This window comes from Erythrolamprus reginae, chromosome Z, assembly GCF_031021105.1.
Source record: "Erythrolamprus reginae isolate rEryReg1 chromosome Z, rEryReg1.hap1, whole genome shotgun sequence".
Lineage (NCBI taxonomy): Eukaryota > Metazoa > Chordata > Lepidosauria > Squamata > Dipsadidae > Erythrolamprus > Erythrolamprus reginae.
The window spans coordinates 72,518,152-72,535,071 of NC_091963.1; positions in this window are offsets into that span (position 1 = coordinate 72,518,152).

The window sequence follows — 16,920 nt, forward strand, 5'->3', positions numbered from 1 at the left end:
CTCAGCGTGACACTCCTTCTTTGGTAGTCATCAGGGACATTGGTTCACATAAGGCACATTTTCTCGGAGAGGTTGTTGGTGTTGGTCAGCTGGCAGTGGTTTATTCAGCACGTCAGCGATTTGTTCATTTGTAGGCACATATTGTAGTTTCACGAATCTTTGTTGCACATATTTTCTTGCATTCTTATTTCTTAAGTCGATGTGCTGTGAACGGGCTCCCACGTATTCAGCTTCAGCAATGAATTTTACTGAAGTATTGTCCTCCATAATAACAATTGGTTTCATTGGATCAGCCCAGATACTATTAATGAGAGCACAAACATTGATTAAATCATTACAACAGTCAGAAACACAAGCATATTCGGACTCAGTGGAAGAACAAGAAATAAATTTCTGCTTTCCAACTTTCCAATAAATTGGGCAACCATTCAAAAACATTATAAAACCAGAAGTACTTTGACGACTTTCAATGTCACTCGCCCAATCGGAATCTGCATAGCAAATCAATTCAGGATACTTGTTGTGTTCTGGTTCCAGGAACAATTTCGTGTTCATTGTGTGCTTCATGTATCTGAGCAATCTCTTTATGCATGTCCAATGAAATGTAGTTGCGTTGCCTATGTGTCGTGACAACAAATTCACACAGTGAAATGTCGGGTCTTGTCCAACTGCTAATGTATAACAGTGACCCAATGACTGAGCGATAAAGTGTTTGGTCCTTAAACAAAGGACTGTTTTGGTATGTCAACTAGTAAAAGTCTGTCTGCATTGGAGACCGACATGGGCGTGCATCAGCCATGTTGCATTGTTGCAAAAGTTGATCAATCTTGTTTGCTTGTGAGAGGCTAAACCCCTTCTGAGTTTTCTGAATCTGAACTCCTAAGTAATCATGAATGTGTCCTAAGCTTTTCAGTGTAAAGTGTTTTTCTAAACCTTTTGCAAAAATCTCACTCATATGTTGATTTGGACCAATGTAAACAATATCATCAACATAAACAAGAACAATTTCATAAACATTACCTTGCCCTTTTGTAAACACGCATTCATCAGAGTCGGACTTAATAAAGCCCATTGAATTTAGCTTGTCAATTAGACATCTATGCCACATTAAACCAGATTGTTTCAATCCGTACAGACTCTTTTGCAGGCGCCAGACACGTCCTTCCTGGTCCTGGAATCCGGGTGCGCCTTTCACGTAGATTTCTTCATCTAGATCAGCATTCAGATAGGCAGTTTTGACATCGAACTGGAAAACTTCTAAATTCAGGGCAGAGGCAGTTGTTAAGGCGATTTTGACACTTTCATTTGTGATAGTAGGTGAATAAGTATCGGTGTAATCATCTGGAAAAGTCTGAGAGTAGCCTTGTCCTACTAATTTTGCTTTGTATAGTTCCTCACTGTTTGGCTTTCGCTTAATTCTGTAGACCCATCGTGTACCAATAACTCTCTTGTCTTCTGGAGGGTCAACGTGTTTGTACACCTTAAGTTTCTTTAAACTGTCAAGTTCAGCTTGCATGGCATCATACCATTTTTCATGTTCAGGTTCAGGTAAATGTCTTATTTGATAAAGCTTTTGATTTAGATTTGTTGCAAACAAAACAGTCGAGATAAATTGGACAATTACTATCGACTTTGAAACCGTTCACGCACTCGGGCATCTTGGATAAAACATCATATGAAGCATGGCCCAAGCGTCGATGCCAACGGTGGATGCACCTGGAATGAAAAGGTTCATTTGTTAGTACAGGTTTAGCATTTGCAACATTATGTGGAACACCTTGGGGTACATTGGCTTTATGAGCCTCTGATTTTATAGTAGCAGCAGGTTTTCTCTCTAGGCCTGTGCTTTCATGGTTTGGAATGCTCATACTTACATCTACCAGTGAACGAAAATTTGGCTTCAGGTAGAAAACACCACCAATCGGAATGGCATATGCGACAACAGTTCCATTTCTAATAATGTGGATATCATAGTTCAGGAGCATAGCTTTGTAGCCTAAGTCTTGGTTTAGGTGATGAAGGCTGAGTATGTTGCTTTCAGCGTCTGGAATGTAGAGAACGCGTGGAATCATCTGGTCCAGTTCATCTATGTAGATAGTTCCTTCTCCTTTGACTTGGGATAGGTGATTTGAGAATCCATACACCTCCTTTATGTCAGTTTCATGTAATTCAGTAAAAAGTTATTTTTGGTGAGTAATGTGAAAAGCAGCTCCATTATCTAAAGTCCATAAATGTTTTGTGCTATACTCATAATTTGAATCAGGAACATTTTTAAGAAGCACAGTATTGATTGTAGAGTGTGATTCGCTTCCGGAATCTCGTTGAGCTGATTTGGAGTTACTGGGACTCCTGCGTTCCAAAATGACTTCATCTTCTTTTAATGGCGGTAAGGTGGAAAATTGCTCTTGAGTTGCAATCGGCATTTGTTGCTGTAGTTGAGGATGTGGTGCCAATAATGGCTGAGCCGGCTGAAGTGGAATTTGCGCCGGTTGCACGGGTGTAGCAGGAACTTGAGGCTGTTGTAAAATGTCTGTTGAGGTACAAACCTTTCTTTGTCTGCAGAGTAGAATTGTCCTGCTGAAGCTTCTTTATTTATTTGGAAATCTGAAAAGAAATCTTTTTGGCGTAAATCAACATTTTTCTTCTGAACTTGAAGCGGTTGTACCTGTGAGAATTGCACCCCTTGACTTGGTTGGGGTACTTGTTGCGAAAATGTCTGTTGAGGTACAAACCTTTCTTTGTCTGCAGAGTAGAATTGTTCTGCTGAAGCTTCTTTATTTATTTGGAAATCTGAAAAGAAATCTTTCTGGCGCAAATCAACATTTTTCTGGCCATCTAAATTTTCTGGTGACCTGTATTGCTTAAAACGGTCACTGGATGGTGCTGCTGAGTCTTCTGGCAATAAAATGACATTTTGGTGCAGTTGGTGCAGTTGCTTAATTTGGCCTCCTGGTGGTGCATTTTGGATCTGGCTTGGAAATGAGCCAGATTCCTGAAAATAAGTTGAACTGGGTATTTTCTCAGTTTGGCCACTGGGTGGTGGTGCACCTAGTTCCTTGAGTGCTAAGGAATGCATGACATCATTTGTGCTTTTCAAAAAATCAGACTGTCTTTGGACAGACGCCATTTTCTTCTTTTGTTCTGATAAACCACGTATTTCTTCTTGGCAATACATTAATTGCATGCTTGTTATCTTATCAAGCTTGAGCTCTTTCTTTTATTAATTCAGTGCAACAAAATTCTATAAGATCCTTTTCAGGTTGTGTTAATTCACATGCTTTCTTGTCTAGCTTTAATTCTGATAAACATTTCTGCATTGCATTAATATCATGTCTCAAATCACCAGCTAAAATTTTTACAGTCTGCATATTAATGTGTTCTAGGAAAAACTGACATTCTTCTTGAGCTGGCTCGGAAAGCTTTATTAACATCTGGTTCTCATTAAATTGGAGCTGTGGCTGAGCTCCAAGAATATTTGGCATATTTCCTTGCTGATAAGGATTTGTAGCTGCTTCTGTGACTTCAATAGGGCATTTTAAATTAGCTTGCATGCTTTGCTCAAAATTCAAAACATTTGCTTTCAGTTTTGCCACTGAGTTAATATTGCTTGCATAATTCTTCAGAGGACACTGTTTTTCACAGGAAAATACTTTTTGCATTGCAGGATAGCTAGAAATATCAGAGACAGTTTGGCTGTCTTGCAAGCTATCAATTATAATAGGAATGTAATTGTTACTCACTCTTTGGAGTGCTTCATTTTGAGTCAGAGATAAGATTCTTTGAGAAGGAATTTCTTTTGCGTTGGAAGCATTCGCTGGAATTGTAAATCTTTCTGTAGAGATGTCTGCGCCTGCATTTTTGTTTCAAAGGCAGAGAAAATGTCTGCGCTTTATTTTGCAGGCTTTGCAGCCTGGTTAATTTAAAATAAACAAACCATCCGGACTGCAAACATGTTGAGGGATGGATTTTAATTAATGAGGAGACTCAGACAGCAGGAATGAAAGCAAAACATTTCTTTATTTAATAAACAGAAAAATAAATTGTGCCACGAGGGACACTTGTAAAACAGCCGAAAGCATGGCTGCAGGGAGGAGAGGGAGAACAGAATGTGCTGCTACGTAAGCAGACGGATGTGATTAAAAAGGATATGATGTGAATTGTGGGAGTGATTAAGGGGGGAGGCACACATTAAATCTTTAACTACTGAATGTCTCTGTGGCTGGCAATTCTCAGCGTGACAGTCCAATATCACCACTATTATTTATTTTAACATTAGAAGTCTTGCTGATAAAATAAGACCAGAAAGGGTCTATTATTTATTTTAACATTAAAAGTCTTGCTGATAAAATAAGACCAGAAAGGGAAATAAAAGGATTGAAGATTAAGAAAGAAATTTATAAAGTACAAGCTTTTGCTGATGACATAGTTTTCATTATAGAAGACGCTACAACATCAATTTTAAGATTAATAAATTTAATAGAAGAATATGGGAACGTCGCAGGTTTGAAAATAAATAAAGAAAAGACACAGATACTAACTAAGAACATGACAGAGACAGAGAGAAAATATTTAGAAAATATAACAAGTATGAAAATCACAAAAAAGGTGAAATATTTAGGTATATGGATGATTTCTAAAGCCATATCATTAAATAACAACAGCTATTTAAAACTTTTAGGACAGATTAAAAAGGATTTGGAAATTTGGAATAATTTGCAATTATCACTAGTTGGAAAAATTTCTACAATTAAAATGAATATCCTTCCTAAAATCTTATTTCTTTTTCAAGTTATCCCTATCAATCCCGGACCAAAAATTTTTGTAGAATTAAATAGTATAATTTAAAAAATTATATGGCAAGGCAAGAAACCAAGAATAAAACAAAATTCATTAGAAGACTGTAAAGAAAGAGGAGGCATAGGCCTCCCAAATTGGAAATTATATTATCAAGCTATCGCCTTAACATGGATAAAAGAATGGTTAATTTTGGAAAACCAAAGATTACTTAATCTAGAAGGCCATGATTTAATGTTAAGCTGGCATGCTTTTATATGGTATTTATTTGGATTGGTGGCAGTATGCGCAGATTAGTTCTAGATATCAAAAAGATATTAAAACTGATATTTTCCGAAAAGAAAATAATATATTAGGTAAATTGTTAACTCAAAATCAAGGGAAACTAATTGGAAATGTATATAATTATTTAATAAATTATAGAACGATAGGTTGGATATTGAAAGATAATATGATCAGTGGGTGCAAAAATTTTGGAAAAGAAATAAATTTGGAAACATAGGAAAAGGTATGGGTATATAATTGGAAAATAACAAACTCAATTTCTTTTAAAGAAAATCAAATTAAGATGTTTTACAGATGGCATCTCCCACCATATAGGATTTCTAAACTATTTCCTAATGTTTCTCCCACCTGTTGGAAATGGAAAAAAGAAATTGGTACATACTTTCATACATGGTGGACCTGTCTTGAAGCCAAGAATTATTGGAATCAATTAGAGAAATGGTTAAAGGAAATAACGAACGAGAAGATTAGAAAGACTCCAGAATTCTTCCTACTAGGTATCTCAGACATGAAATATAAAAAAGAAATATATTATTTAATAATTCACATTTTAGTTGTGGCAAGGATTACATTCACACAGAAATGGAAAGAAAAGGAAATACCAAAAGAATATGCAGAATTAGATATGATGACAAGACGTTTGAACAATCAAGTGGAAACAGAACTTTACAAAATATGGGACAAAGTGTATAAATGGTGGAATCTTAAAAAATAGTTTCAAAATTATATATGAATAAATTTATAATCATTTGAATTTATTAAATTGAATACATATATAGTAGAATATGAAGAAATTAAAAGGATAAGGTTTTTAGATTGAATAAGTGATTTTAATTAATAATATTGTTATAATAGATATAAAGTAATAGATTAAAAATAGTATAATTATAGAGTATTTTTGTAATTTTAGTATCTTCCAATTATATGTCCACATCTTTCCCCATGTATTTAAGTTTATTTCTTTTCAAACATTTTTACACCAACTAATCATATTGTCCTTCAATATCCAACCTATCATCCTATAGTTTATTAAAAATTTATATAATCTCCCAATCAATTTCCCTTGATTTTGTATCAGTAATTTCCCAAATGCATTGTTATTCTTCCTGAATATGAATGTTCTTGTGTCTTTTTGATAATCTGGGCATACTGCCACCAATCAATTTCTACCCCAGATTCTTGTAATTCTTGTTTTGTTTTTAATTTCAATTGATTGTCAAGTAAATCGCTATATTTCCATATTTTATCTTCTTTTAACAAATTTGGGTGAGAAATTGCTTCAATCGGTGAAATCCAATCTGGCATTACTAAGAAATGATTTTTTTTCTTTTTCTTTTTTTTTAAAAATATACTTTATTTATAAATATAATGAGAAAAAAAAGGGAAAGAAAAGGGAAGAAGGAAAACAGGGGAAGGACGGAGGGAAAAAAAGGAAGGGGTACAAAGTCAAGCAGTTAAGATAGGGCGTACAGTTATATATTGTAAGGTATAAATTATAGTACATATATTTCTTGGAAGAGATACTATATTTATTAAACATTGTAAATAAACATTAGATCAACTTCTTAATGGAGATGTTATATTTCTTAAACATTATAAATAGACAATGAATAAGCAGTAAATAAAGAGAATGGAAAATTTCCTAAAGTTATCATAGTAAATGTTGTATTTCCTTTAATATGTATTAACTAACAACAAGTTAGTAAAAATATTTCTAAGTTGAAGGAATAAGAAGAGAGATACGGGAAGAGGATAGATGAAAGAAAAGAAAGAATAAAAAAGAAAAGAAAAGGAAAAAAAAGAAAGATCTGCGCTTAGCGCAGACATTTTTAGGGACGACTTTTGTCTGGAAGTAGTGTGAGGAGTATATGAATAGTATAGTAAATATGTTGTATGTGTTGGATGTGTTGGTGAAAGTTGTTAGTGTTATAATGTGTATTGAGTTGGTTGAAAGACAGATAAAAAGAGATGAGGTGTAAATTTTATTGCAAATTAATTGGTTTTTGGCGCTCAATCTTTTAATTGGTTTAAAATTGATTTGAGCGTTCGAAGGTAAGATATAGTTAATGGTTTGATAAGATAGTGGTTTTACGATAGGTAATTTTGGTATTTTTTTTGAGAAACCCATTTGAGAAACCCATTTTTTTTGAGAAACCCATATTTCATAACATTCTGAATCTTTTTTATTTTGTGTTTCCATTGCTGTTTTTGACATTTCGGCACACTCTATAATTTTTGTGATTATTACAAATAAAGAAGGCATTTGGTCTTGTTTCCAAAAGAGGGCGTACGATATTCTAGCTGCTGTTATAATTTGTAGAATAAGATATTTTTGTGGTTTAGTGAAGTTTTGCCTAAATATACCTAGAAGGTAAAGCTCGGGTTTAAGTGGCAATTTAATTGACATGACTTGGTCAATTAGGTTTTGGATGATTGTCCAGTATTTTTCCGCAAGTGGGCATGTCCACCATGTGTGGTAATATGTTCCCGGTTTTATTTTACATTTCCAGCAGGTGGGTGAAAAGTTGGGGAACATTTTGGATATTCTTGCTGGGGGCAAATGCCATCAATAAAACATTTTTATTTGATTTTCTTTATAAGACATTGCTGTTGTCATTTTGTAGTTTAGTGTCCAGGTTTTCTCCCATTCGATTAAATTGATCGTGTACCCAAAATTTTGAGCCCAGGCTATCATACAGCCTTTCACTTGTTCTTCACAGTTTTCTTGTGTTAGTAAGTAATTATATAATTTAGAGATCATTTTGGGGGGGGGGCGAAAAGAATTGTATCTATCCCATTGTCATTTTGGAATCCAAATTGTTTTTTGTGTTGTTCGTATTTTAATTTAATTTGTAAACCAATCTATGTTTGTTCCTTGATCGTTCAATTGTTGTTTGTATATGAGAGCATCTGATTTATCAAGTAATTGTTGGTATCTCAAAATTTTGGTGTGGGAGAAAAGGTTAGGAAAAATTAGTAATTCGTTGGGAGATGTCCATTTTGGTATTGAAATATAGTAATTTTTCTTAATCATAAACCAAATTGTTATTAAAGTTTTACGTAAATAATGATTTTTAAAGTATTTAGGTATTTTGTGATAGTCCATTGTTAAAAAAGCATGCCACCCAGCAAGAAGATCGAAACCTTCTAGAGTTAGGAGTCTTGTATTTTTGAGAGTGATCCAGTCTTTTATCATTGTTAGAATTGTGGCTTGATAATAAATGAAGAAATCAGGGAGTCCAAGTCCGCCTTTAGATCTATGATCTTGAAGGTTTTTCAGTTTTATTCTGGCCTTTTTCTTTGTCCAAATGAATTTCTTTATTTGTTTATGTAGAGAGTTAAAGAAAGATTTCTTCAAATTTATTGGGGCAACTTGAAATAGATAGAGAAACCTTGGAAGAATGTTCGATTTTATAGCGAATATTTTCCCATAAGGGATAGGTTTAGTTTCGACCATCTATTGAAATCTTGTTGCATTTCTTTAAGAAGTTGTTCATAATTATCTTTTTTTAATCGTAGCATAATTTGAGGTCATCCATATTCCTAGATATTTAATTTTTTTGGTAGTTTTAATTTTAATTAATTCTTCCAAGGAAAGTACATCTTTTGGTATCATATTTTTTGTCAAAATTTGAGTTTTATTTTTGTTAATTTGCAGACCGGATATTTCACCAAATTTATGTATTTCGCCGAATAAAGTAAGTGCTGTTTGTATGGGGTCTTGTAAGATAAATACAATGTCGTCCGCAAAGGCCTGTAATTTGTAGTGTTTTTTTTTAATCGTGATGCCCTGAATTTGTGTATTGTTTCTTATGGTTTTCAGGAATGTTTCTATAGCCAGAATAAAAATGAGTGGGGCCAAAGGGCATCCTTGGCGCACGCCTTTTGTTATAGAAATTGTATCTGTAATGTCATTATTGAAAAGGATTTTAGCCGATTGGGTAGTGTAAATGGTTTTAATTAAGTTAAGAAATTTGGAGCTGAAATTCATGTGTTCAATTTGATTTATGAGATAATGCCACTGAAGACTATTGAAAGCTTTTTTTAGATCCATAAATATTAGTGCAATTGTTTTATCGTAGTTTTTGTCGTAATATTTGATAGTATTCAGTATCATTCTTGTGTTTGTAGAAATATTTCTTGATGGTAAGAATCTGTTTTGGTCTGGGTGGATAATTTTGTTTAGTATGTTTTTTAGCCTGTCCACAATTATCGATGTGAATATTTTATAGTCGGTATTGAGTAGTGCTATTGGTCTATAATTCTCCAGAAGGTGTCTATTTTGGGTGTCTTTGGTGATAAGAGTTATGTGGGCTTCGGACCAGGACATAGGTAATTTTGCATACGAGAGTGTGTTATTATAAATATCTAAAAATATAGGTGCCATTGTTTCAAGGTGATATTTGTAGAATTCGGATGGGATTCCATCTGGCCCTGCGGTTTTATTGTTTTTTTGTTTGTTTATTGCAGCTTCAATTTCTGAGATGGAGAGTGACTTATTTAGGAGTGTTCTTTGATAATCTGTTATCAGTGTTTTTTGTTCATTTGTTTGTATAGTTCAATAGTAAATCAGCATCCAGATTTGAAGCTTTATAAAGTTGTTGGTAAAAATCTTGGATAACTTGTTTTTTGTCAGAGTTAGTTGTTTTTAAGTGTCCGGAGGAGTCGGCTAAGGCGTCTATATTTCTATCTAATTTTTGATGGGCTAATTTAAGTGATAGCCAGCGGCCTGGTTTGTTGGCAAATTCGAAGTATGTTTGTTTTGCGATTTTAATTTTTTGGGTTATGTGTTGTTGTGTTATTAAATTTATTTCGTGTTTAATCGTTTTTGTTTCGAGTAGAATTATATTGTTTTTAGGGTCATTGTGGAGTCCTTTTTCGGCGTCTTGAAGAGATGTATTTAATTTGTGCAGTTGAGCATGTTTTTCTTTATTCTTATTTGCGGTATAAGAGATGTAAATGCCGCATATATAGGCTTTAGTAGCGTCCCACGCTATTTCATTAGGTATCTCACCATTGAAGTTGATTTTAATAAATGGAGGAATATCGTTTTGTATTTTGTGTTGAAATTGTTTTTGATTAATAACCGTTGAATACATCGACCATCTATGAAAAGTATTGTGAGTAATGTCTCTTATTGTCAATAGTAGGGGATTATGGTCTGCCCAAGTTGCATTGAGTATTTGGATGTCAATAATTTGATTTATGATTTCTATGTTGGACCAAGCCATGTCAGTACGTGAACAGGTTCTGTGGGGAGGAGGAAAAAAAGTGTACTGTGTAGTTTCTGGGTAAAAGTATCTCCAAATATCTTTTAAGGCAAATTCATAGATTGTTTGTTTGAAGGTTGAAGAGATAATATTGCGGGTACGATGTTTAGAGTTACCTTTGTAGTCTTTGTTTATGTTTACTATTGCGTTGAAATCTCCAATTATTACAAAATTACTCAAATCTAATTCTAATATTTTTTTATGCAGGTTTTTAAAGTAAGTAGATTGCTTAACGGATGGTGTATATATTGTTATTATAGTTATTGTTTTCTTGTTTTGATAATAAGCTTGCAGTTAATGTTTTGCCAGGAAGAAATATGTGGTTTACCAGAACAAAGGAAGACAATGGAGTCTGTACAAAGACAGTGTGATGACATCACGCATTCCTTAGCATTCAAGGAACCAGGTGCAGCACCACCCAGTGGCCAAACTAAAAAAATACCTAGCTCAACTTGTCTTCAGGAATTTGGCTCAAATGCACAAAAATGTTGTTTTATTGCCAGAAAGCTCAGAAACGCCATCCAGTGACCATTTTAAGCAATGCAGGACACCAGAAAATTTAGATGGCCAGAAAAATGTTGATTTGCGCCAGAAGGATTTCTTTTTAGATTTCCAAATAAATAAAGAAGCTTCAGCAGAACAATTCTACTCTGCAGACAAAGAAAGGTTTGTACCTCAACAGACATTTTCGCAACAAGTACCCCAACCAAGTCAAGGGGTGCAATTCTCACAGGTACAACCGCTTCAAGTTCAGAAGAAAAATGTTGATTTACACCAAAAAGATTTCTTTTCAGATTTCCAAATAAATAAAGAAGCTTCAGCAGGACAATTCTACTCTGCAGACAAAGAAAGGTTTGTACCTCAACAGACATTTTCGCAACAAGTACCCCAACCAAGTCAAGGGGTGCAATTATCACAGGTACAACCGCCTCAAGTTCCTGCTACACCCGAGCGACCGGTGCAAATCCCACTTCAGTCGGCTCAGCCATTATTGGCACCACGTCCTCAAATACAGAAACAGATGCCGGCTGCAACTCAAGAGCAATTTTCCGCCTTGCCGCCATTATAAGAAGAAGAAGGCATTAATTTGGAATGCAGGAGTCCCAGTAACTCCAAATCAGCTCAACGAGATTCTGAAGGTGAATCACACTCTACAATCAATATTGTGCTTCTTAAAAATGTTCCTGATTCAAATTGTGAGTACAGCACAAAACACTTATGGACTTTAGACAGTGGAGCTGCTTTTCACATTACTCACCAAAGAGAACTTTTTACTGAATTACATGAATCTAACATAAAGGAGGTGTATGGATTCTCAAATAACCTATCCCGAGTCGAAGGAGAAGGAACTATCTACATAGATGAACTGTACCAGATGATTCCACGCGTTCTCTACATTCCAAAATCTGAAAGCAACATATTCAGCCTTCATCGCCTAAACCAAGACTTAGGCTACAAAGCTATGCTCCTGAACTATGATATCCACATTATTAGAAATGGAACTGTTGTTGCACATGCCACTCCGATTGGTGGTGTTTTCTACCTGAAGCCAAATTTTCGTTCACTGGTAGATGTAAGTATGAGCATTCCAAACCATGAAAGCGCAGGCCCAGAGAGAAAACCTGCTACTATTATAAAATCAGAGGCTCATAAAGCCAATGAATCTCAAGGTGTTCCGCATAATGTTGCAAATGCTAAACCTGTGCTAACAAATAAACCTTTTCATTCCAGGTGCATCCACCGTTGCCATCGGCGCTTGGGCCATGCTTCATATGATGTTTTATCCAAGATGCCCGAGTGCGTGAACGGTTTCAAAGTCGATAGTAATTGTCCAATTTATCTCAACTGTTTTGTTTGCAACAAATCTAAATCAAAAGCTTCCCCCATTGCTAAGCATGCCCTTCGTTTGTCTTCACGCATTTTCGATTTGGTTCATACCGACATTGTCGGTCCATTTCGGCGTACTAGGGGTAACAATAAGTATTTCTTAACAATTGTTGATAGTTTTTCTAGATATGGTTTTGTGTATCTAATGAAACAGAAATCAGAGACGTTTCAGATCTTTACACACTTTGCTGCAAAGGTCTTCAATCAATTCGGTGTCCGTATCAGAAGAATCCAAAGTGATCGTGGTGGTGAGTTCATGTCTCAGCGATTCCAGAACTGGATGAGATGCAAAGGAATACGGCACCAAGCTTCAGCCCCTTACACTCCTCAGCAAGCTTCAGCCCCTTACACTCCTCTGTTGAGAGATGCCAAGGCGTTCTGCAGACTACGTATCGCTGTCTCCTAGAAGACGCTGATCTCGACAATGCTTACTGGGGCAAAGCACTAAGGTATGCAAACTACCTTGTTAATCGTACTTGGAGCAGTGTTTTAAAACAAACTTCGTACTACATGTTCTATGGGAAGAAACCTGACATTCAAAACCTTCACATTTTTGGCTCGTATGCCATGGTTAACATTCCACTGGCTCAAAGAAAGAAGGGCGGTCCAGTGGCAGAAAGACTGAGATTTATAGGTTTTGATGATAGTTCCAAGTACTACAAATTTACTGACTCTAACTACAGAGGTGTTATTTCCAATTCAGCAAAATTTGAGGAAGATACAAATTGGTCCAGAATACACAGTAATGATACTTCAGTTTATTTTCCTAAAGATGTCCAAGGTACAGCGCAACCTGATTCTCAGATAGCTGTTCCAGTTGTTCCAGTTGTTCCAGTTGTTCCAGATGTTCCAGTTGTTCCAGATGTTCCTGATGTACAGTCTTCACCAGTCGCAGATGATGTTACTAGCGATGTAAATGAAGACGGATATGACCAAAATGAATGGACCACGGTTCTCAGACGTTCCAAGAGAACCACAAAAGGAGTTCCTCCTCAGAGATATCAAGCGCAAGTAACTCAAAAAACTGTTTCCTGTTATTTGTAACAATGTTTTACTTCCTCCCGATAATTTTCATCAAATAAGACATTTACCTGAACCTGAACAAGAAAAATGGTATGATGCCATGCAAGCTGAACTTGACAGTTTAAAGAAACTTAAGGTGTACAAACACGTTGACCCTCCAGAGGACAAAAGAGTTATTGGTACACGATGGGTCTACAGAATTAAGCGAAAGCCAAATGGTGAGGAACTGTACAAAGCAAGATTAGTAGCACAAGGCTTCGCTCAGACTTTTCCAGATGATTACACCGATACTTATTCACCTACTGTCAGAAATGAAAGTGTCAAAATCGTCTTAACAACTGCCGCTGCCCTGAATTTAGAAGTTTTCCAGTTTGATGTCGAAACTGCCTATCTGAATGCTGATCTAGATGAAGAAATCTACGTGAAAGGTGCACCCGGATTCCAGGACCAGGAAGGACGTGTCTGGCGCCTGCAAAAGAGTCTGTACGGATTGAAACAATCTGGTTTAATGTGGCATAGATGTCTAATTGACAAGCTAAATTCAATGGGCTTTATTAAGTCCGACTCTGATGAATGCGTGTTTACAAAAGGGCAAGGTAATGTTTATGAAATTGTTCTTGTTTATGTTGATGATATTGTTTACATTGGTCCAAATCAACGCATGAGTGAGATTTTTGCAAAAGGTTTAGAAAAACACTTTACACTGAAAAGCTTAGGACACATTCATGATTACTTAGGAGTTCAGATTCAGAAAACTCAGAAAGGGTTTAGTCTCTCACAAGCAAAAAAGATTATCAACTTTTGCAACAATGCAACATGGCTGATGCACGCCCATGTCGGTCTCCAATGCAGACAGACTTTTACAAGTTGACATACCAGAACAGTCCTTTGTTTAAGGACCAAACACTTTATCGCTTAGTCATTGGGTCACTGTTATACATTAGCAGTTGGACAAGACCCGACATTTCATTTAGTGTGAATTTGTTGTCACGACACGTAGGCAACGCAACTACATTTCATTGGACATGCATAAAGAGATTGCTCAGATACATGAAGCACATGATGGACATGAAATTGTTCCTGGAACCAGAACACAACAAGTATCCTGAATTGATTTGCTATGCAGATTCTGATTGGGCGAGTGACATTGAAACTTGTCAAAGTACTTCTGGTTTTATAATGTTTTTAAATGGTTGTCCAATTTATTGGAAAGTTAGAAAGCAGAAATTTATTTCTTGTTCCTCCACTGAGTCCGAATATGCTTGTGTTTCTGACTGTTGTAATGATTTAATCAATGTTTCTGCTCTCATTAATAGTATCTGGGCTGATCCAATGAAACCAATTGTTATTATGGAGGACAATACTTCAGTAAAATTCATTGCTGAAGCTGAATATGTGGGAGCTTGTTCACGGCACATCGACTGAAGATATAAGAATGCAAGAGAATATGTGAAACAAGGATTCATGAAACTACAATATGTGCCTACAAATGAACAGATTGCTGACGTGCTGAATAAACCACTGCCAACTGACCAACACGAATACCTTTCCGAGAAAATGTGCCTCATGTGAACCAATGTCCCTGATGACTACCAAAGAAGGGGTGTCACGCTGAGAATTGCCAGCCAACAGAGACATTCAGTAGTTAAAGAGTTAATGTGTATTTTTCCCTCTGATCACACCCCCTCATACATCACTCCCACAATTCATATCTTTCCCACATGTCACATCCTTCTGCTTACGTCACATACATTCCAATCTATATTCTGCTTGTGTTCAGCCATGTTCCGCTTGCTTGATAAAGTGCCGCTTCTTGGCACAATGCATTTTTATTCTGTTTTCTAAATAAAATTTGTTTTTACTTTTGATATTCCTGCCTGCCGAGTCTACTAATTAAAAATCCATCGCGACAGAAATATTGTTCTATAAACCCTCAAATAATTTCCGCAGAGTCATTGCCGCCATCGTCGCCAGATGTAAATGACAGATTGAAGTCGCCGCCTCCTAAGGAACTTCAGACTCAAAATGAGTCGGGATGACGATCTTCGCAAGGGGAAATTCCGCACACAAGCCACAAATTCCAAAAAACCGTCTTAAATCCTTCTGCAGCAAACAATAACAATCCCAAAAGTATTTGTTGTTTCCGCTGCTTCCAAAGTAAAGCAGAGCGCGGCGCTTCCGGATCAGCAAGAAAAAGCCGATCTCTTCGGTCGACGATCTGGGGGATACCCTGCTTCCCGGGGGGTCTGCCGAGCACCCCCGGGTGCGCAGGAACTTCCCCTCAAAGACCTTGGGCTCTACGGGTTCCCGGTCACCCGATAGGGCTATCGTTCAACACGAAAGGCCAGATGTAACCCGGAGAACCGGGAAACACACAGCAACAGCGCTACACCACAACCGGAAGATTTTTTCTAATCTCTCTCCAAACATCTATTAATGCCTTTCTAATTATATTCCTATTAAAATATGAATGAGTTTTAGACTTATCGTACCATACAAAGGCGTGCCAGCCTAGCATTAAGTCATGGTCTTCTAAGTTTAATAATCTTCTGTTTTCCAAGGTTAACCATTCTTTTGGTAGTATAACTTCCAATTTGGGAGGGTGAGTCCTCCTCTCTTCTTCCGGTCTTCTAATTAACTTTGTTTTATTCTTGGTTTCTTACCTTGCCATATAATTTTTTTAGTAATCTTTGTTAGTTCTTTAAAGAAATTCCCTCCTGGATTTATTGGAATTACCTGAAATAAAAATAGTACTTTGGGAAGGATATTCATTTTAGTTGTAGAAATTCTTCCTACTAAAGATAACTGTAGATTATTCCATATTTCCAGATCTTTTTTAATTTGACCTAAGAGTTTTGTATAGTTATCATTTTTAAAGGACATGACTTTTGCAGAAATCCAAATACCTAGGTATTTTACTTTTTTTGTTATTTTCATGTTTGTTAAATTTTCTAATTGTTTTTTCTGTGAGTCTGTCATATTTTTTATAAGCATGTGTCTTTTCTTTATTAATTTTCAGACCCACTACTTTTCCATATTCTTCTATTAATTCTACTAATTTTAATATGGATGTCAATGGATCTTCTATTATGAAGACTACACCATCTGCAAAAGCTTGTACTTTGTAACTTTCTTTTTTGATCTTCAGGCCTTTAATATCATTTTCTGTTCTTATTTTTATTAATAATGTTTCTAATGTTAAAATAAATAATAATGGTGATATGGGACAACCTTGTCTAACACCTCTTTATATTTCTCATCTTTCAGTTTGTTCGTTATTTATTATAATTTTTGCTGTCTGATTAGAGTAAATCGCATCAATGATATTAAAAAATTTAGTTCCTACATTCATCTTATTTAATTGTATTTTCATAAAAGTCCAATCTACATTATCAAATGCCTTTTTTGCATCAAGAAATATCAGTGCCATTTTTTTTCCAGGGTATTGTTCATAATATTCTAGAGTATTTATAATTGTCCTCAAATTATTTTTAATTTGCCTATCTGGTAAGAATCCATTCTGGTCTTCATGTATCATTTCATTTATGATGTTTTTAAGTCTACATGCATATATTGATATAAAGATTTTGTAGTCTATGTTTAGTAATGAAATTGGTCTATAATTCCCAGTTTTCTCCTTTTTTGTTCCCTCTTTATGTAT